This window comes from Silene latifolia, chromosome 1 (assembly GCF_048544455.1).
Source record: "Silene latifolia isolate original U9 population chromosome 1, ASM4854445v1, whole genome shotgun sequence".
NCBI classification, from domain to species: Eukaryota; Viridiplantae; Streptophyta; class Magnoliopsida; order Caryophyllales; family Caryophyllaceae; genus Silene; species Silene latifolia.
The window spans coordinates 101,967,659-101,989,236 of NC_133526.1; the positions used below are offsets into that span (position 1 = coordinate 101,967,659).

The 21,578-nt window shown below is 39.1% G+C and overlaps 1 non-coding gene across 1 annotated transcript; it reads right to left on the minus strand.

Annotated features, from left to right (window-relative positions):
- Window positions 1-20,039: 20,039 nt before the first annotated feature.
- Window positions 20,040-20,146, minus strand: LOC141624438 (small nucleolar RNA R71). Its single transcript, XR_012534249.1, has one exon. It is a non-coding gene; the product is annotated as a small nucleolar RNA R71 (small nucleolar RNA).
- Between the last annotated feature and the right edge of the window lie 1,432 nt (window positions 20,147-21,578).

Genomic DNA, 21,578 nt, shown 5'->3' on the forward strand with positions numbered 1-21,578 from the left:
GTTTTTCTGTCGTTGTCTGAGTGTCGGTCTCGCGGTGGTTATGCAGTCGCTGATTGTGTGTGGGGAGGAGAAGGTAGGTTTCTTGGTTGAATTTTTGAAATTTCTCGTCATTTTTTTGTAGATCTAATAAATTTTCCGTCATTTCATTGTGGTATTAAATTTTCGAAATTTTCCGTCATCGACTATTTCAAACTCCAAATTTTCCGACATAGTCATAAGGACGATAAGCTTTTCGAAATTTTTTTCTCAGTTTTGTAGATCTATAATTTAAATTAAAAGGTTTTTGAAACTTAAAATAATCTCGGTGGCGTTGTGCTCGTGGGCTGTGGTAGGAGCTGGTAAGTGGGATAGGTGGTCTGGTGACGCGTGGGTGCACTCAGTGGTGGTGGTGCTGCAGTCGCGTGTCGCCAGGGAAAACGAATGGAAGCAGTTATGTATGAAAATGGGTGGTCACCTTGTGGTGATTCAGTGTCGACGACAATGACAAACGTGTCAGAAAGAGGTCACTGGCGTGATCCTGGGGGCGTCGGGGTGGCGTTGGTAATGGTGGCGGTGATGTCGCCGGTGTTGTCTGTGGCATGGTCGGGGTAGTGGTGTGGTGTTAATGGGGATCAGTTTGGTAATGGTGGTGACGGTGGTGGTGGTAGCGGCGGTGATGGTGGTTGTGGCGGTGGTAGGGCAGTGGTGGTGGCGGGGTGGTGGATACGCAAAATACCACCTAGATACACATAATATCGGCCCGGATACACATGGTATTACTCCGGGATACATGTGTATCTAGTAGTTATATCATGTGTATCTGGAAGTATCTGACTTTTAATGACATGTGTATGTGGGTTTGAAAAGATGTGTATCTAGCTTTAATGTCATGTGTATCCGCCAAAAATATAAAATGTATCCGCAAAAAATATAAAACGTATCCGAGAGTTAGTGTTAAAACTTGCAGCAATTTCCATAAAATGTATCCGCTAATAATATAAAATGTATCCGTAAATAGTATAAAATGTACCTCGGAGTTAGTCTTAAAACTCCCAAAAAAATTAGTGTTAAAAAAGTGTAAAAGTGCATCTAGAATTTTAGGGTGGAAAAAGTGTATCTACATATGTTATAAAAATGTATCTGAATAAGAGGTGTATCTAGTAAGGAAACAAAGTGTATTTGAAAAAAAAAAAAAAAAAAAAAAAAAAAAAAAAAAAAAAAAACTGGTTTGAAGCTAGTTCGTACGGTTCGCACCTCACCCCGATTATATATATATATATATATATATATATATATATATATATATATATATATATATATATATATATATATATACTCACGGAATCAACCTAATTACGGAATGAATAAAATAACAGCCACAAGATAATTACAAATATGGAAGCAACTGATCATTGACGTGAATGACGGAGTGCTATTAACGTCTAGTTCCATGGCTTTCTAATACACACACACCACGCCCAACTTGGATAATAAGTCTTCAAATGACGTTCATCCTAGTGCCTTTGTAAATAAATATGCAAGCTGATTTTTTGTATTGACGTAGATGGAGTAATCGTTCCTTTTTGTATTTTGTCCCGTATAAAAGGGGCGGTTATGACGGGGGTGTAGGGGATTCACCCGCACTCACTTTGTCAAAAATAAATAAAAATTTGATTGGTAAAGGAGCAAATAAATTATTTTGGTCTAGTGGTTTGTGATACGTTTTCTCACCTTAATGGTCATGGGTTCAATCCTCCAATTGAGCAAATTTTTTAATATTCTTTCACCATATATTTTGTTCAATTAAATAAGATTTTTTAAGTATAACTCGATTTTTCGTTGTAAAAAAATTTTACGCACCTCCATCTATCGAATCCTAGAATCGCCCCTGCCGTATAAGGTGAAAATCAACCTCAATATGCTTTGTGCACTCATGAAATACGGGATTTGTGCAATATAAAGAGAGGATTGACTGTCGCAATGTAGTTCTATGGACTAGTCGTGTGAAATACTGAGAAAAACGAGTAACCCTTTGAGCCATTTTAGTTCACACGTTGTATAGGCCATGGCGCGGTAATCGAGTTCGGCGGAAGAGCGAGAGACCGTTGCTTGTTTCTTGGTCTTCCACGAAATGGGAGATGAGTCGAGGAAGGCTAGATATGCAGATAGAGACCGTCGGCTATTTGGGCTGCTAGCATAATCAACCTCATAATAGGCGTTAAGACGAAGATTGCTATCGGAGCGAAGAAGGATGCGCTGCCCCGGGGAATTTTTTAGATATTTCACGACTTGTAATGAGGCATTCCAATGGTCCGTGGTGAGAGCATGCATGAATTGTGACAAAATGTGGACATAATAGATAAGTTATGTTCGAGTAATAGATAAGTAGATGAGGCGGCCTACCAACCGTCGATATTGTTGTGGGTCTGGAAGGAGATCAGCCGTGGACAAAGCCAACCAGTGGTTTTGTTCCATGGGGATCGATGCAGGTTTTGACCCAAGTAATTCGGCTTCAGAAAGGATGTCGAGAGCGTACTTTCATTGTGAGACAAAGATACCGGTTTTGTTGCGAGCAACCTCGAACCCGAGAAAATATTTGAGTGTTCCCAGGTCTTTCCTATGGAACCATAAACTGAGATATTGGTTAAAATGGATCATCATGTTGATGTTATTCCCACAAATAACCAAAGCATCAACGTAGACTAAGACGTGAATTTCGGTCGTGGATGTAGATATTGAAAATAGAAAATGGTCGTATGGGCATTGTTTAAAACCATACTTAGTTGAGGCGGAAGGAATTTTGGCGTACCAACAACAAGGTGCCTGGCGAAGACCGTATAGAGATTTTCTTGGACGACATACCCTGCCATCGCTGGAGGAATGGAATCCCGGAGGTGGTTTTGTTGGGGCTGGTGTCCTTAACAGTTAGCGCAAGGACTTATAAATCTCTAAAAGGATCAAAGGGCATACTTTTGGTATTATTATTATCAGTTGATCCACGTTTATCAATAACGGTTGGCTTGCTAGATAAGTTTGACGTTATTGTCATACAGATGGCGGTGATCAACTGGTCCCTAAAAGTCACACCTATAGGATACGTTTGAGAGATGTGACGGTATGAAAATACAGTCATGTAGATGCCAATTTTGACTAACCAGTTAGTCTGAGTTATTTGACTAATAATTAGTCAAAATGTGATGTTGAGATATTTTATTTAATACGGATTAAATAATAATGGCTAAGGCGGATTAAGCAGTTAATTCGTAAAATTAAATATAAGCGATTTATATTTGATTAATGTATATTGGATAAATTAATTATACGATATTGTCTTTGTCGGACACGTATTAATAATTCAACTAACCCGTATTATTAGTTGATGCCTTAATTTCCGATAACCGATGACAGTTTATAATGAAACCGCGTCATATACACTTAGCGAATTATGAACCGGACCACGAGTTAAAGTTAAGAGGAAGTGGAAGCCCACCTCCCTTTGATCCACTCGGTTTGGCCGAGATTAGGAGAACAAAAGAGAGCCTCTTCCCTTGCTTAACCTAATCATTCATTTGGAGAAAATAATTAGGGTTTTTGAGAAAAGTGCCTCTCAAAACTCGGATCTCTCATCCAACAAAACTCACAAAACCAATCCTCTCAATATTGCAAGGCAATTAGAGGATTCATTCTAGCACAAGGGCATTTCTCGGACAATCTTGGGTGCAACAATTAGGAGGAGATCTACTTTGATCTCTCATTGCCGAATTGCACTAGGACCGGAAGTTATTGCTTGATCTTTATCGTTTCATTATGTTTTTCGTTTTATGACTATAAATCACGTATTAAATTTGCGTTATAATCCTATAAAGAAAGGGTTTTATACGGATATTACCCCACAAGTGGTATCAGAGCGAGGCCACGTAAATTTTTCTATGTGATTTTCATCAAACGGATTTTGAATCGGTAATTTTTTTGTTTAAAATCCTCACGGCACAAATTTTTTTTCTCTCGGCAATTATTTTTTTTTTGCTGCGTTTTTTTTGTTGTTTTGTGCCTTGGGATCCGTGTCTTGTATACACGGTGATGTTGTCTTTTGTTTTGTTTTCATTATGATCTTTGCATATTGTTTTGTAATCGATATTCATCGCAATATGTTAAAGAACTATCAAAATGATTGCATAAAATTTCGTGTGGCACAAATTTTTGTCTCGAAAAATTCTTGAAAACCGTGTGGCCTCAAGTCACGGCCTGTTTTTCTGTTTTTTTTGCATCGTTATGCGTGCCACACAATTTTTGTTAGATCATTCGATCTCTTGTTTTCAATCGTTCTTCACATGTTGTAATTTTAACCGATAATGATTGCAATATGTTGAAGATGTAACAATTGTAGTTTGATTTCTATACGGATTAGATTAAAATTACAATTGTGTTTTATCAAACCGTTTTGTTTTGATCTCTTGTTGCTCTCGTTTTAAAGGCGATTGTTTTTTTTGGGCCTTTTGAGGCTCTCGGCATTTTGCCTTATTAAAAAAAAAATATATATATATTTTCCTTTCTGGTACTGTTCACGTACAGCAGTACAGAAGAAAAAAAAAAAAAATTTGTTTTTTTTTCCTTTCGGCCAATTTTGCATAAAACGGTTTTATGCTCTCGCTTGATAGTGAAACGGTTCACCCACGAACAATCAAATTACTTTAAAACGTTTTAAAGTAACGGATTATCTCGGATTAAAATTAACTTGACTAAAGCGGTTTTGTCATATAATTTTAATTATCTTTGGTGGTTTGGATAAATTTAACATAATTACGGAATTATGTCACGAATAAATTTAATTTAGTTGATGCATTTTATTTATCGTTCTTATTTAATTTGAATGCTTTTAATTACGTATTTATTTATTTTTGCAAACGGTTGTAACTTAGTGTGGCCTTAGTAGAACGTGTTACCGTAATGATGGAACACGGTCTTGGTTGTATTTTGAGATCTCGTATCTCCATTTTTATTTCTTTTAATTACAGTTTTTATTTAGAATGTAAATAGGTTTATATTTGTAAATTTTAAACTGTAATTTTTGAGAAGACCAAAGATGGAGACCGGATGCTCACTCCCGCTACTTGGATCAAGATGGAACATCAAGACAAGCTTCTCGGGTCCAACGGTGGATTCCAAAGTTGTTTTATGTTCTTTTTATTAGGATAGGCCACACTAAGAATTTTATTTACGTATTGCATTCTTTTATTTATTTTTCGCAACGATAATATGCATCATATTCCGCCTAAAAACCAAACCACCTAATTATTGCATGAAAACTGACACATATAGAGGTCACGAGTTAGTTTTCATTGACATTCTCATGTCACACGATTTTTAAAGCCATCACCCAAATTAATTCATTCACGCAGACGCTAGTTATTCGTTCACTTAATATGAATTATAATTTAGTTGATGGGATCTTCCTCGTATAAACAAAAATTGAGAGCGGTCTTTATAGGTCAAACTCCAATGAGTCCCTTCTTCGTCGGTAGGCATAATATGACCCCTTCTACGTCGGGTAAGTTGGAACTGATTGACCTATTTTATCTCAACACTATGGTCACTCGTACGATCCTGTGATCATGGTGGACTATAGATAGGATTTACGGAAATCTATCGACCAAGAGTTCTTACGGAAGAATTAGCTAAACAGTTGGCTTATCAATTTACAGAAATTGAGTCTTGGGATCACTTGTATCATTCTTGAGGGAGATCAATTATGCAAGTGCGAGAGTCTACACGTTAAAATGAATTTTAAAATAGACTTAAATCACCTCGATGAGTTGCTTATTTCGTTCTTGTTTTTCTTTCTTTTTCAAGTAGATCACGAACTTTTAAACCGCTAATAACAAATGGTGGTTCTCTGAAAACCCAATGCCAAGTGCCACATTGGACCGTGAGTCCTGGCTTCGGATCTTCATGAATCGGATGAATCAGTCCACTCGATCAAGAATGATGGATCAAACTTCGCGGACTGGGAGGCGACATTACGGAATGCTTTGCCGCTGCGACGGAAGCTCAAATATCTATTAGAGCCCATCCTGGCAAACCCAGTCCCACGGCTAGAGCTGCTGAAATCACCAAGTTTAATGATTTCTGTATGGAAGTGGGTGCGATTAAAAACGTACTCATTTTTGCAATGGAACCCAATTTGCATAAACGCTTCATAGCCCATGGTGCGAACAAGATTTTCACCACGCTCACCAAGGAATTCTCGAAAGCACCGAGAATCGTGACCTATGAGCATACCACTCGCTTCTTTGATGCGAGACTCCGAAAGGGCCAACCTGTTAGCCCACACATTCTCAAAGATGATTGAGAATGTCGAGAAGTCGAGACCTTTGATTGTAACATCAGCGAGAACATTGTAATCGACCGCATGCTTCATTCACTCCACGATGGTTTTTCGCAATTTAGAGCGAATTACTATATGAATGATTTGAAGAAAACCCCACATGAACTGCACTCCCTTCTCGTATGCACCGAGAAGGACATGAAGTTCAGTGGGAGCTTGAAACAGGATGTTCTCGTTGTGTCAAACAAGGGGAAAGGTAAGGGCAAAGCTCGTGCAAACCTAGCGAGAGGTAAACCGAAGTTCAAGAAGTCGGGTTCAGGTAAGAGTGGGCCTGGTGAGTCGAGCACCTCATCAGGCGCGACAAAGAGCAAGAATGAAAACATGGAGTGCCATCATTGCCACAAGACTGGGCATTGGAGGCGTACATGTCCTGTTTATCATGAGGACTTAAAGGCAGGTCGTGTTAAACCTGTTGGTATGTCTTCTCTCTCTTCTACTTTTATTCATATGATTGAGATTAACCACGCAAGTTACGGAACTTGGGTACTTGATACTTGGTTGTGGTTCTCATCTGTGTAATCATGTGCGGGGCTCAAACATCGAACCCCTCGTAAAGGGTGAGGTGGACCTGCGTGTTGGGAATGGAGCAAGAGTGACTGCCATCTCAAAGGGGACATATGTGATCCAGCTTCCTAGCGGATTTGAGTTGTCATTATATGACTGCTATTATGTACCTAGTCTTTCCAAAAACATTATTTCAGTTTCTGCACTTGACAAACTTTGTTTTTCATTTGTAATAGAGAATAATACTTGCATTTTCTCTTTACACGATATGATTTATGGCAAGGCAGTCTCCATGAACGGAATTTATGTTTTAGATCAGACCACCGAAATATTACACGTAATGAATAAAAAGTTAAAGGTTGGTGACAAAGATCAAACGTATCTATGGCACTCGCCGTATGGGACACATTAATGAGAAACGCGTAAAACATTTCATAAAAAATGGAGCTATCTCGGCCTTTGATTTTCAATCATTTGGCACGTGTGAATCATGTCTCATCGGTAAGATGACTCGGATTTCCTTCAAAGGTGTTGGAATGCGCGCTGCTGACCTATTAGGACTCATACACACGGATGTATGTGGTCCTATGTCAATCACCGCACGAGAAGGCTATAGGTATTTCATCACTTTCACGGACGATTTAAGTAGATATGGCTATGTCTACTTAATGAAGCACAAAAGTGAATCCTTTGAGAAATTCAAGGAATACCAGAATAGGGTACAGAACCTATTGGGTAGAAAGATTAAAACACTACGTTCAGATCGTGGTGGCGAGTATCTTTCTCACGAGTTTGATCAACACCTAAAGGACTGTGGGATTGCCCTACAGTTAACTCCACCTGGAACACCTCAATTGAATGGTGTATCCGAACGGAGAAATCGAACTTTACTTGATATGGTTCGATCCATGATGAGTCACACCGTGTTGCCTGACTCATTATGGGGTTATGCTCTTCTGTCAGCTGCTCTAATACTTAACCGAAGTCCGTCTAAAGCCGTGGACAAGACTCCATATGAACTATGGAAGGGAACGGTCCCTAACTTGTCCTTTATACGGGTTTGGGGCTGCGAGGCTTATGTCAAGTGGAGACACGAGGATAAGCTCGGCCCGCGATCGGTCAAGACATACTTTATAGGTTATCCTAAAGGAACACTTGGTCATTACTTCTATTCGCCAACCGAACAACGTGTTTTTGTTGCGGCTAGTGCGACATTCTTAGAGAAGGAATTTCTCGAGAATGCAAAGAGTGATAGAACCTTCGAACTGTCGGAGATTCCAGAACCAAGTACCGAGCAACTATTGGAGGAACCTATTCCTTCAATCCCGGCTGCGGTTAACATTCCTGAGGAACCTAGGAGGTCGGGAAGAGTCTCTATTCCTCCAGACATATACATTGGTATGGTCGAGGAACATGACATAGATGACGTTCTACTCTTAACGAGTAGTGAACCCGCAACCTATAAAGGTGCCATGACTAGTTCTGACTCAAAGCTATGGCTTGAGGCCATGCGATCCGAGATGGACTCCATGTATGAGAACAACGTGTGGGATCTTGTTGACTTACCTGCTAAGGTTCGTCCCCTTCAATGCAAATGGCTTTACAAGATAAAGCATTCTGTGGAAGGTCAAAAAGATATCTACAAAGCACGACTAGTTGCTAAAGGTTTCACCCAAGTGCCAGGTTTGCACTACGATGAGATTTTTGCACCCGTAGTTATGCTGCGTTCCATTCGGATTATCTTAGCGATTGCCGCTTTTCATGACTATGAAATTTGGCAAATGGACGTGAAAACCGCCTTCTTAAACCGCTTTTTGGAGGAAGAGTTGTACATGGTACAACCCGAAGGTTTCATCGAGCCAGAACATCCTAAGAAAGTGTGCAAGCTTAAGCGTTCCATTTATGGACTTAAGCAAGCATCAAGGAGTTGGAATCATCGCTTCGACCAAGTGATAAAAGAAAATGGATTTACTCGATCGGTCGAGGAACCATGTCTATATATCAAGTCGAGTGGGAGCAAGATTGTCTTCCTAATATTGTATGTTGACGACATACTCCTGATTGGGAATGACATACCTCTCTTAACTTCGGTAAAAGTATGGTTGAAAAACCATTTCCAGATGAAAGATCTGGGAGAGGCACAAAGAATTCTAGGCATCCGTATCTATCGAGATAGATCACGATGGATGCTATCTCTCGATCAGAGTCTTACATAGACAAAGTCCTAGAGAGATTCAGGATGACTAACTCCAAGAAGGGGTTCCTTCCTATGGCTCCAGGGTGCATTTGAGCAAGTCTCGGCACCGAGACACCGGAAGAGAAAGAGCGCATGACACGGATTCCTTATGCTTCGGCAATAGGATCTATCATGTATGCCATGATATGCACACGTCCCGACGTGGCATATGCATTGAGTATGACAAGTCGATTCCAACTGCATCCAGGTGAATCACATTGGCTGGCTGTCAAGAACATTCTTAAGTACCTACGGAGGACTAAAGATTGGGCATTGACTTATGGAGGCGATCAAAAGCTATGCGCAACCGGTTACGCAGATGCTAGCTTCCAAACGGATCGTGATGACTCGAAATCTTAGTCTGGATTCGTTTTTACTCTTAATGGCGCTGCAGCCAGCTGGAAGAGTTCGAAACAAACTGTTATAGCAGATTCTATGACTGAGTCCGAGTACTATGCCGCGTCTGAAGCTACAAAGGAAGCGATATGGATGCGTCAATTCTTACATGGGCTATCTGTAGTGCCTAGTTCGAATGACCCGATCACCATCTATTGCGACAATAGTGGTGCCATCTTCCAAGCTAAGGAGCCAAAGTCTAGCAACAAGTCTAGACATGTACAACGGAAAGCTCATCTAATCCGAGATTACGTGGAGCAAAAGGAAGTAGTGATAGAAAAGATTGCTACAGATGATAACATAGCAGATCCTCTCACTAAAGCATTACGACAAGATAAGCATGAAGGGCACGTTAATTCCATGGGAATTAAACGTGTTCCTAAGTTGTAGTACTCTTTTATGGATTAGATTCATTCCCTTTTGTACTCTATACGACATCATCGTTTTGATATTTATATATTTTGTTTTTCATGTGGAATTGTACGACAATTTTTGAACACCACAAAGAGAACTGAACGAACATTATATTTTTCAGTCCTTAATTGCCCACATGAGCTGATAACTCTGGCAATTATTTTGTGACATTGGTTGATGGTGGGTTCAACGAGCCATAAGTCAACCAGTTGACTGACCAATCACAGAGGCGATTTATACGGATATTTCGTAGGACACAATTGTGACATCGACGTGGAGTCCTAAATGTTTTATAACATTCGGTGCCCGGTCGTGGATAGGACTTCCATGGTGATCCTAAGAGTCGATTCTTTAGACTATCGACTGTCTCTTGAGACTAAGGCAGATTTTGGGTGACTTTGGTTTCTTTCTCACGGTCATCCGTAACAGGGGGCCAAGTAGATTTTTTCTGGGTCATTTCATGCTGCGCTTAGATCGGAAGGAGTCGAGTTGAAGGAAATATTCAGCCTTTATCAGGTACTCGATATTTCTCGGGGCCACTCGAGGAGTCAGAATCGAAATGCATGGCCATGCTCGGATACGGATTCGTTTTATCAGTTAAGTTACTCTCTAGTCGGGGAAACCACTCTAGATACAGATCGATTGTAAAATACGACCTTTGCGGATCCGGATCTGCAAATTGTTTTACATTGAGTGGGAGAAATTTTAAATGAATATGAGAATCGGTTATCGCACATACACTTGTACGGACAAGTGGGAGTTTGTTGGAGCTGTGTCCTCCAGTTAGTGCGGATAACGTCATTGCACATACACTTGTACGGACAAGTGGGAGCTTGTTGGGGCTGGTGTCCTTAACGCTTAGTGCAAGGACTTATAAATCTCTAAAAGGATTAAAGGGCATACTTTTGGTATTATTATCACTTGATCCACGTTTATCAATAACGGTTGGCTTGCTAGATAAGTTTGACGTTATTGTCATACAGATGGCGGTGATCAACTGGTCCCTAAAAGTCACACCTATAGGATACGTTTGAGAGATGTGACGGTATGAAAATACAGTCATGTAGATGCCAATTTTGACTAACCAGTTAGTCTGAGTTATTTGACTAATAATTAGTCAAAATGTGATGTTGAGATATTTTATTTAATACGGATTAAATAATAATGGCTAAGGCGGATTAAGCAGTTAATTCGTAAAATTAAATATAAGCGATTTATATTTGATTAATGTATATTGGATAAATTAATTATACGATATTGTCTTTGTCGGACACGTATTAATAATTCAACTAACCCGTATTATTAGTTGATGCCTTAATTTCCGATAACCGATGACAGTTTATAATGAAACCACGTCATATACACTTAGCGAATTATGAACCGGACCGCGAGTTAAAGTTAAGAGGAAGTGGAAGCCCACCTCCCTTTGATCCACTCGGTTTGGCCGAGATTAGGAGAACAAAAGAGAGCCTCTTCTCTTGCTTAACCTAATCATTCATTTGGAGAAAATAATTAGGGTTTTTGAGAAAAGTGCCTCTCAAAACTCGGATCTCTCATCCAACAAAACTCACAAAACCAATCCTCTCAATATTGCAAGGCAATTAGAGGATTCATTCTAGCACAAGGGCATTTCTCGGACAATCTTGGGTGCAACAATTAGGAGGAGATCTACTTTGATCTCTCATTGCCGAATTGCACTAGGACCGGAGGTTATTGCTTGATCTTTATCGTTTCATTATGTTTTTCGTTTTATGACTATAAATCACGTATTAAATTTGCGTTATAATCCTATAAAGAAAGGGTTTTATACGGATATTACCCCACAGGTTTCATAAGACTTCCTCATGTAGGTCTCCGTGTAAAAAACCATTGTGGACGTCCATTTGATGTAAGGTCCAATGTTTGGCGGCAGTAATGGCAAGTAATGTGCGCACTGTGACGAGTTTAATAGTAGGTGCAAACGTTTCGTTATAATCCACGCCTTCGACTTATCAATTGCCCATCACAACTAATCGTGCTTTGTATCGTTTGATTATTCAATCAGCATTATACTTGATTTGGTAGACTCATTTCGAATCAATAGCCTTTTTGTTTGGAGGATAAGTCTCGAGAGTCCTTGTGTTATTTTTCTCAAGGGCTTTGATTTCGAGTTGCATAGGTTTCTTCTATTCGGGAACCTGCATAGCTTCTTTAAAACCATAGGCTCGTGATTTTTGGTGACGACCGACAAAAATATTTTATGATTAGGTGAAAACTTAGCATAATTAACATAATGAGATATAAGAAACTTCGTACCTGAGGGCGGTGTCATGGCGGTGAGATAGTGGGAGGAGGGCATACCGACGGTTGAACAAAGTCTTTGAGATTAGAATTCGGAATTTTTAGGCGATGGCCACGACCCATTGCAACTGGTTCCTCGGATGTGTTGAGCTCGTGTTGAGGAGAATTATTGGGCTGGGGGTCTGTTGTACCTTGGTCAGTAGGCTCGGGTGTAGGCGAGGGACGGTTAGTAGCGTGTGTTTGGTCTTTAGGCGGGTCAGAGGGAGATGAAGATGATAAAACAGAGGAGTCGTTGGGTGTTTGCGTAATAAGGACTACTTGATCAATAGGGGTAAGTGTGTCACGTAATAATGATGTTGAAATAATATCGTTATCATGAAGATTAAGAGATTTATACGAAAAATCGTGTTCAACAAACACCACATTTCGAGACTCAAATTAGGAACCATTGTCAAAGTCATAGAGACGCCATCCCTTCTTGCCGAAAGGGTACCCAACAAAAATGCATTTGCGGGTTCGGGACGCAAATTTATCACGAGTTCGATTGATGGTTTTCGCGTAGGAAAGGCAACCAATATTAGAATATTGTGCATGGGTGGAGGTTTATTAAAAAGCATCTCATATGGAGCTTTTCCGTTTATAAGAGGTGTGGGGGTGCGATTAATTAGGTGAACTATAGCTAAAACGCATTCCTCCTCAAAAGAAAATAGGCAAGCTTGCTTGAAATAAAAGGCTACGAGCAACGTTTAAAATTTAACGATGTTTGCGCTCAACTCGCCCCTATCAACGTTGGTGGTTTGAAAAAAGACACCATTTGTATTGAAAAAATTTAAAATATTTTTGAACTCCGTGCCTTTATCGGTTCGCAAAATTTTAATTTTCTTGTGAAATTTTCTTTCAATCATAGCAAAAAAACTCAATAAAGTTTGTTAAACCGCACTATTATACCGTATTAAATACACCCATGTAGTACATGAAAAATCGTCAACGATTGTTAAAAAGTAGTTGGATCCACACAACCTATTTTGAGAGTATGGTCCCCATAGGTCACAATGTATTAATCAAAAATAGAGTCGGCCTTATTCAAACTTAAAGAAAATGGTTCACGCGTTTGTTTTATGCGAAGACAAATGTCACAGTTCTTACTGTGAAACCGAGTGCTAAAACGAGAATGTTTAGTAATAAAACATAAATAATTAGAAATGTTTGAAGAAGGATGGCCCAACCTTTGGTGCCACAACTGAACAACATCAACCGAACCCACCACATATGCTTTGGCCGTCTCATTCTGAACTCCTGTAAAGTAATACAATCCCTCACGTTGCTCACCCGCACCAATCACCGTCTTCGAGGTGAGGTCCTGAATAAGACATACTTGGTGAGAAAATTGTATAGTAAGTGAATTATCCAACAGTAGACTAGAAACTCATATTAAGTGACAAAAGAGATTAGGAGCAAAAAAAAAACATTTTTTAGAGTCAGCCGTGGTGATAAAATTATGTCACCACACTTTGATGCAGTGGTGAGTTCACCCTTTGGTAATCCAACGGACAACAGTGTAATAGTACGAATATTAGAAAAATGAGATAAACAACCTGACATGTGATGGTATGTCCCTGTGTCGATAATCCAACGAGATAAAGAAGGAGTAAGGACATTACCATGAACTGTGTCGGATGGAGCGGATTTGTGCGCTTGGCATAAGCGAGTTAATTCAGCAAGCTCGCTTGAAGTAAGGGAATTGAGATCCACATTGTCAAGGATGGGCAGAAATGAGGACGATGACGCGAGCTGCCCAGGTTCAGAGGTCTGACCAGCAGCCATGTTGACTCGTGGTGGAGCAGTGGTGGGATTGGGTTGCTTATTGCGATCATATTGTGCACGACCACGTACATTCGGTACAAAGACGGCTTTACTAAGGTCCGTACCATTGGGATTGATATAAATACGATCACGTGGACGATCACCCCACCATTCGTGAAAGTTTTCCGTGACACGATAACAAAACTTAAACGAGTGTCCCGACCGTTGGCAAGCACTGCAAAAATATTTGGAATTGAAATTGTCATAGGAAGAGGTAGAATTAGAGCCATGGGTAGTTTAATAATCCCCCTCGTCGAGAGCTAGTGTTAGTACAGGTAGCAAAAGGTAGAAAATCCGGATTGGATTCGGTCTGAGTATGCGAAAAATTATGAACACCTTCCTCCTGTAACAAGCGATTATAAATAAGATTTAAATTGGGAAGGGGATTGGTACCGAGAGTTTTTGAGCGAGCAATGTCGAAACGATCATCTAGCCCCATTATAAAATCCCGAACCCGTTTCTTGTCCCTCTGAGTATCCATATGCGTGACCGAATCACATGAACAAGGGTTGCAAGAACATGATGGCAGCGGATCATATTCGAGGATTTCGTCCCAGATTCTACATTAACAAAGCTCACATGAGTTGTTAGTGTTTTTTGAGTCTGAAGTCTTGGCAAAGTTTTTGGCGGTTCTCATCTGCACTCTTACATACACGAAGTTTACAGCGGTTGTGTAATCCTGGGGGTCGAATGCTATTGAGTCCGTGTGTAGTAGACGGGGCATAATCGACTTTAGGACAGTGATCTTAAGTCACGCCATAACTTTTGTTCCTGATAAGATCATTCCTCTATTTACTTACTACTTTACTACTATGCGCCTAACAATCTAAAGTCGGTTATTTTCTCTCTTTTTTATTATGGCTGGTAGTAGTCAAACCTTTGATGCTATTCTTATTACCACACTCTTTCTGTCATACCCCATTATTCCCGACATGTCTTAACTTGAACTCTTTGACGGAAAATAAAGATTATGAAATGTGGTCTAATAAAATGGATTTCTTTTTGGGTCAACTTGGGGTAGACTACACTCTCACTAATACTATTGCCCCTGAAAACTTTAAAATGGATTTTAAATTGGATAATAGAACTTGTAGGAAATGCTTCTTCACTAAATGACTCCCGGCCTCAATAAACTTTACAGTAACATTTCACTTGCTAAAGAACTTTGGGATGCCCTTAAAACGAAATATGGTACTGATGATTATGGGTCTAAAAATTGTACTTGAAGTAGGTGGCTAGCTTTTAAAATGACTGACCTTAAACCTATTATAGACCAAGTCCACGAATACGAAAACGTCACTACGCCAAATCTGGCAATCAATAAGGAGCGTATCACAACGGTTTAATACATTTAATAACGACACTTAGATTACCGTTTTCCAAATATTGGCAGAAACCTAGACCGCGATAATGAGAAAAACGGTTTCCCATAAAAACCGTTGTTCTTATAATGTGACAATGGCTACTTAACAAACCGTTATCAAAAACATTTTAACGGTTTCCAAAAGCTCGTTATAAAATCGCTCTTATCAACGGTTGTTAGACAATCGTTACCAGTTTAAGAAAACGGCATTTTAAAAACCATTACTAAATTAGCACCAGCAACGGTTTGTGGTACTCATTATTATGTTATAGATACGAGTTTCTTGTAACCGTTATCATTTTTAATTATGAAAGAACGTTTTTTCAATTCAAGCGTTGTAACTATTTGATTAGATTTCTCAGTTTGACCACTGCATGCAAAACCTTATCAGAACTTTAATAAATATTCAATTTGACCAATAATATTCAATTTGACCAAAATAATTCTATAAATATGTCTTCATAATGTTTTAGGTCAAAATCTAAATTATCAAACATTTACACTTTAATTTCTCTCTAAATTTCATTCTAAAAAAATACGGCTGGTGTATCGGAGCTACAATCATGTAATCGTTATGCACAGCCTTTTACTTGCATTTTCCATAATCTCCCGGTTCATTATGATGGGAATGGAAAGGGTTTAAACCCTAATTTTGGGTGTTTGACGCAAATGCTTCATTACTCCGGTTTCACTGCGGTTAAAAAAGAGTACCCTGTGTCTACAAACAAGGAAGGTTTTGTAGGCTTTGCTTTTATCGAGTTTGACGAAGCCAACTGCCATGATAGTTTTCGTCAGGCAAGAACATTAGGGGCTAGATTTGCGAGGAAAGATGCGGGGAAAGAGGACTTCTATTCGGATGCTAAATAAAAGGGCCCTTATCTATGGGTTGCGACCCATGTTGATCATCGTCTGCTGACACATTACAGGAGGCATCACATTCCTGCCACCGTGCCTATGTCACGGGAGAAAGAGGCCATTCCACCTGCGCTGCCCGCTGATGATAAAGAGTCGATCTACAACTTGATTTATGCCGAAATTGGGCATGAAGACTATCCTAATTCTTCATCAGATTCTAATTACGTCTTTAATTATTATCTGAAATTATGAGTTGTATTTTGATTATGGTGGTTATTTGAATTAAAGTTTAATTATTTATGTTATTTGTTACTACGTTTTAATTAAGTCCTTACACTCAAATGCAATCCACTAAATAAAATATTATAATGACTAACTTTTTACTTGTAATAATAAAAAAGAAAGGAAACGACATAATAAGATAATAAGAATTGGAACCGTTATAATAATAATAAGACAAAATGATAACGGTTCTTTGTTAAGCCGTTATCATATTACATATATCAACAACGGTTATTTTAAAGCCGTTGTCATATTACACCAATTAACAACGATGTTTCTTAAACCCGTTGTAAAAATAGATCCACTGTGAAAACTGAAAAGTTTGTGATTTTAGTTTACCAATGCATGCCCTATTTATTGGTTTTTTGACCATTATTCACCTCATGCATCTTTGCACAATTACAACGGTACTTATAAGAACCGTCTTAGATTATGCAACTCTAAAAATAAATGAAATTTCAAAGGTATTAATAATAGAATGACTGATGGTGAACAAGTCATCTTTGCCGTCGTCGCCGTCATTATTCTTTATAGCTTAAAAAAGGTAATCTCATTTTCATAGCTACTGGCTTATATATGGGTCGTACTTGGATGATTGATGGTGAAATTGGTGGTCCCATTTATAATGATGGAATTGCTGAATTTTACATTTTCATTAGTGAAAATTTTCATCTCCACGCATGAATCCCCTGCCCTTATAATAGATGTGGTAATATTAGGGTCTTGCCTATCCCTGATGTCAAAATACACTTAGAAAAGAATAGTTTCAGTAGAGATTATAGGCGTTGGATTTTTCATGGAGAATTAGAGGATGAGGATGGGGAATCTGATGTAGAGGTAAATAATCTTACACCTGAAGTTGCTGGTTTAGATATAGAGGATTGGGCATATGATGTGTGTGTAAACAATCGTTCACCTACACCTGAAGTTGTTTTAGGTGAGAAGTTTGCTGAAGATGATGGATTCGATGATTTTGAAGCTACCGGTGATTGATATGACCATAATTTGAACATATTTAGTCCCCAAATTAGCCTTGTTCCTATGCTTTTTAGTGCATATTTGGGTCATTTATTGTCTTTCGTCCTTAGTTTTGCATATTCTTTGAGGTTTTGTTTCCTTGGTAGGAAAGGAGTGCAAACCTTGCATTTTTATGGCAAAATTGAGCTAAATTGATTGAATTCAATGACCAAGCATCAAAGAGAAGACAAGACTAGAAGGCCTTTGTACATATTATATTAGTTGGGCAATGATGAGAAAAGATCCTTGCATCTCCGAGGAAATCCTCAAGGATTGTATGAAGAGAAAGGAAGAAAAGAAGAAAGGAGGAAGCTGATCTACAATCCGAGCGGATTGCCCACAATCCGCCCGTCCAAGAAAGGCAATCCGAGCGTCTTCCTCAGCTGGACGCTCGTCCAGAACCACCACAATCCGCCCGTCCACCCCAACAATCCGCTCAGCCAAAATCACCACAATTCGCCCGTCCCGTGCCCTGGACGATTGTGTGGCAGCTAATCCGTCTTCTACTCGTTCAAGGAAGGATGCGCATATTTTTCAAAGACCGACGAAAAGGAGACCGGAGTCTCTCTTGAGACCGGCGATTCCTCAAGGACTTAATCGTCATTTAAGCCCTTAGTAAACCCTAATTTATGTACCTAATCCCCACTATAAATACCCCATTAGTCTAATTAGCTAATTATGTTCTTCTTATCAATCTTTAGTGTAGTTTATATCAATCAAATCTCTCTTTAATCTTGTAATCAACTTTTAATCAAGTCTTAATACAAATCTCATTTCCTTAATCTCTCTTTCGTTCATATTTTATTTTGGGTAATTGAAGATTATTTGGATTATTATTGGGAGATTGACAACCTTCCAATCAAGCATCAAGTACTTCTATTGTTCTTTGCTTTATTATTGGAATCATTAGTAGGTATAATTCTCTTAATCCCTTTTTAATTATTGTTAATCATTTTCATTTATTCATCATGTTTTACTTTGTTGGTATGATTGACAACCTTGCTAGCATGTTCAACATGATAATGAGTGAGTAGTTTCCTTAACTAGGGTTAATGGGTAATTAGGGGAAATCAACATGGGGGGATAATTCATTCTTAAATTAATATGTTTTCATAGTTTATTTGCTTGCTTGTTGTGATCTCAACTTATGCACATGTTATGTTTGATGAAATGCGAGCCTATGAATCCTTGCATTTTTTACGCATCACCTATCTTTTCAATGAGACTTGTAAGACATAAACCTACTCGAGTCTCATTAGACCATGCATATAGTTGAGTAGGAAAGATTAGGTCGACTTGTAGGTGTTGTACAATCTAATCGATTCGGCTCCGGGACCCAAACTTTCCTAGGATTGTAAGATATAAACCAACTCGATCCATCACAACAATAATTGCTTGCTTATAATTTGAGAATATGTTTGTATGATCAATTCCCATGAATCCCCTATGACTCCATGACACCCTAGTGCCTTTTATCAATTGTTTACATACCTTTTTAATCATCTTGCTTGTTTCTTTTATTGCTATTTAGTTTAGTGATCTTCTATTCAAACCCCAAGTTGTGACACCCTTAGACACCGCTAGTTGCAATTGAAAATCTCATCTCAATTCCCGTCCCTTGGGATCCGACCTTTACTTGCCTCTTTACTAATTGTAGAGTTGTTTGTGGAGTTATAAATAGTGTTTTGGTCTAGGTGCTCCTAACGACAAGTACCGAAAACTAAACCCTCTCAAGAGGTACCGACCAAAAATGGCGCCGTTGCCGGGGACGGTGTTAACTTGATTTAGATTTTCTTAAATTGTTATTAGTTGTGTCTTTCTTTGCCTTGGGGAAGTTAAACTCCTCAAGGTTTGTTCTAATTATTTTCTAGTTGTTTGATATTTTGCATGTCTAGAAGATCACAAGGAAACTTGTTACCCTTTGATCACGAAATTGAAAGGACTTTGACAAACAATAGAAGACTTGCAAGAAGAACTTTCAGAGGTATTGGTGAGGTTGTAGATATTCAACCAAACACTATTGAGTTCATCAACCCTTTTGCAAGAGAAGGTGAGGAGAACCCAACACAAAATCCAACACAAAATCAACCCACAATGCCTAAATTTTCATCACATTCCGTACCAACCGAGGAGAACCTACCCAATGGTACTCCCACACCACAACACTTAACCGGAAATTTTATTGGCAAATCTGCATTTATCCAATTAGTCGAAAGAAGCCAATTTGGGGGGATGCCTAGTGAAGACCCTCACTCTCACATGGAGACTTTTGTGACTATTGTGATGCGATTTCTCAAACCGGTGTAACTCAAGACCAAATTTGATGGGTCTTATTTCCTTTTTCTCTAATTGGTACCGCAAAACAATGGTTGAAAGGCCTTGATAAGGCTACTCTCGGAATTGATTCTTGAAAGAAGTTGGCTCTAGCTTTCTACAAAAAGTTCTACCCACCGGAAAAGACTAACATGCTAAGAGCTCAAATTACGGGCTTTAAGCAAAGAGATGAAGAATCCTTGTATGAAGCTTGGGAGTGATTCAAGGGAATTTGTCGCTCATGTCCTCATCATGGACTTAGCGAGTGGTTCTTGGTACAACAATTTTGGAATGGTCTCTATGAAGACTCAAGAAACATTCTCAACATGGGATCAAATGGTATGTTCACCGAAGTTGACGACAATCAAACTTGGAACAAGATTGAGGAAATGGCGGTCCATAACTCACAATATAGTAGACCTCGCAAGGCTACTAGAGGAGGAAAGCATGAAGTGGACTCCATTACTCAATTGGGTGCTCAACTTAGTGCTCACATTGATACCATCAACTTGAAGTTTGAAAAAGCTATGGCTAGACTTGAAGAAGCCTCAAAATCACCAAAGCATCATGTTAATGCCATGACGGCATCTTCATCAATCCCAAGTGGGATATGTGAGAATTGTGGAACTTTGGAACATGACCAAAGTGAATGTAGAGGAACAAATGAACAAGTGAATGCTTTTCAAGCATACAAAAGTGGTACCCCTTATTCCAATTATTACAATGAAAACACCAAATTCCACCCAAATCTCTCATACAAAAGCCAAAATGTTCAAAACCCTCAACCAACATACACCCCACCTCCCATGAGAAACCAAAATCAAAGACTCTTTTACAACCAAAACCAAGTTTACCAAAGTCAAACTCCATACAATCAACCAAATGACCAAGGTTTTGATGTTCAAAAAGCGGTCCTCCAAATGCAAAAGAATCAACAAGAGTTTTTCACTCAAATGCAAAAGGATAGTCAAGCAAAGGAAATCACCATCAACAACATCCCAGCCCACACCAAAATGTTGGAAACCCAATTGACTCAACTAGCATCTTCAAGCTCACAAAGACAAAAGGGGCAATTACCACCTCAAAGTAATCCCCCAAGACATGAAACGGTTAGTGCCATTCACTTAAGGAGTGGTACGAGGTATGAAGCACCACAGAAGCAAGTTGAGGATGAAGTTGTGAAAGCTAGTGACAAAGAAGAAGTTGTGCAAAACTCCAAGGATGGAGAACCATCAAAAGAAAAATTTTCAAAGAAAAATGAAGACAAGGCCAAGGAGAAGGAACCCATTGTGATTAGACTTCCTTTTCCAAGTCGTCAAGCCAAGCCCAAATTTGATGACCAACTTGGAAAATTTATGGAGATTGTGAAGAATTTGGAAGTCTCGATTCCTTTCACGGAATTAATCAATCACGTGTCGGCCTATGCAAAGTACATGAAAGACATCCTTACGAAAAAAGAAGTCTATCCGGAAGCTTGAGACTATCGCCTTCACTAAGGTGAGTAGTGCAATACTTCAAGGGAGTTCACCTCCAAAACTCAAAGATCCGGGAAGCTTCTCAATACCGTGTACCATTGGCGACACCACGATCAACAAAGCCTTATGTGATCTAGGGGCTAGTGTGAGTGTTATGCCGTATTCGGTAAGTAAAAGGTTAAGGATGGGAGAGCTTAAATGCACCAATATCACACT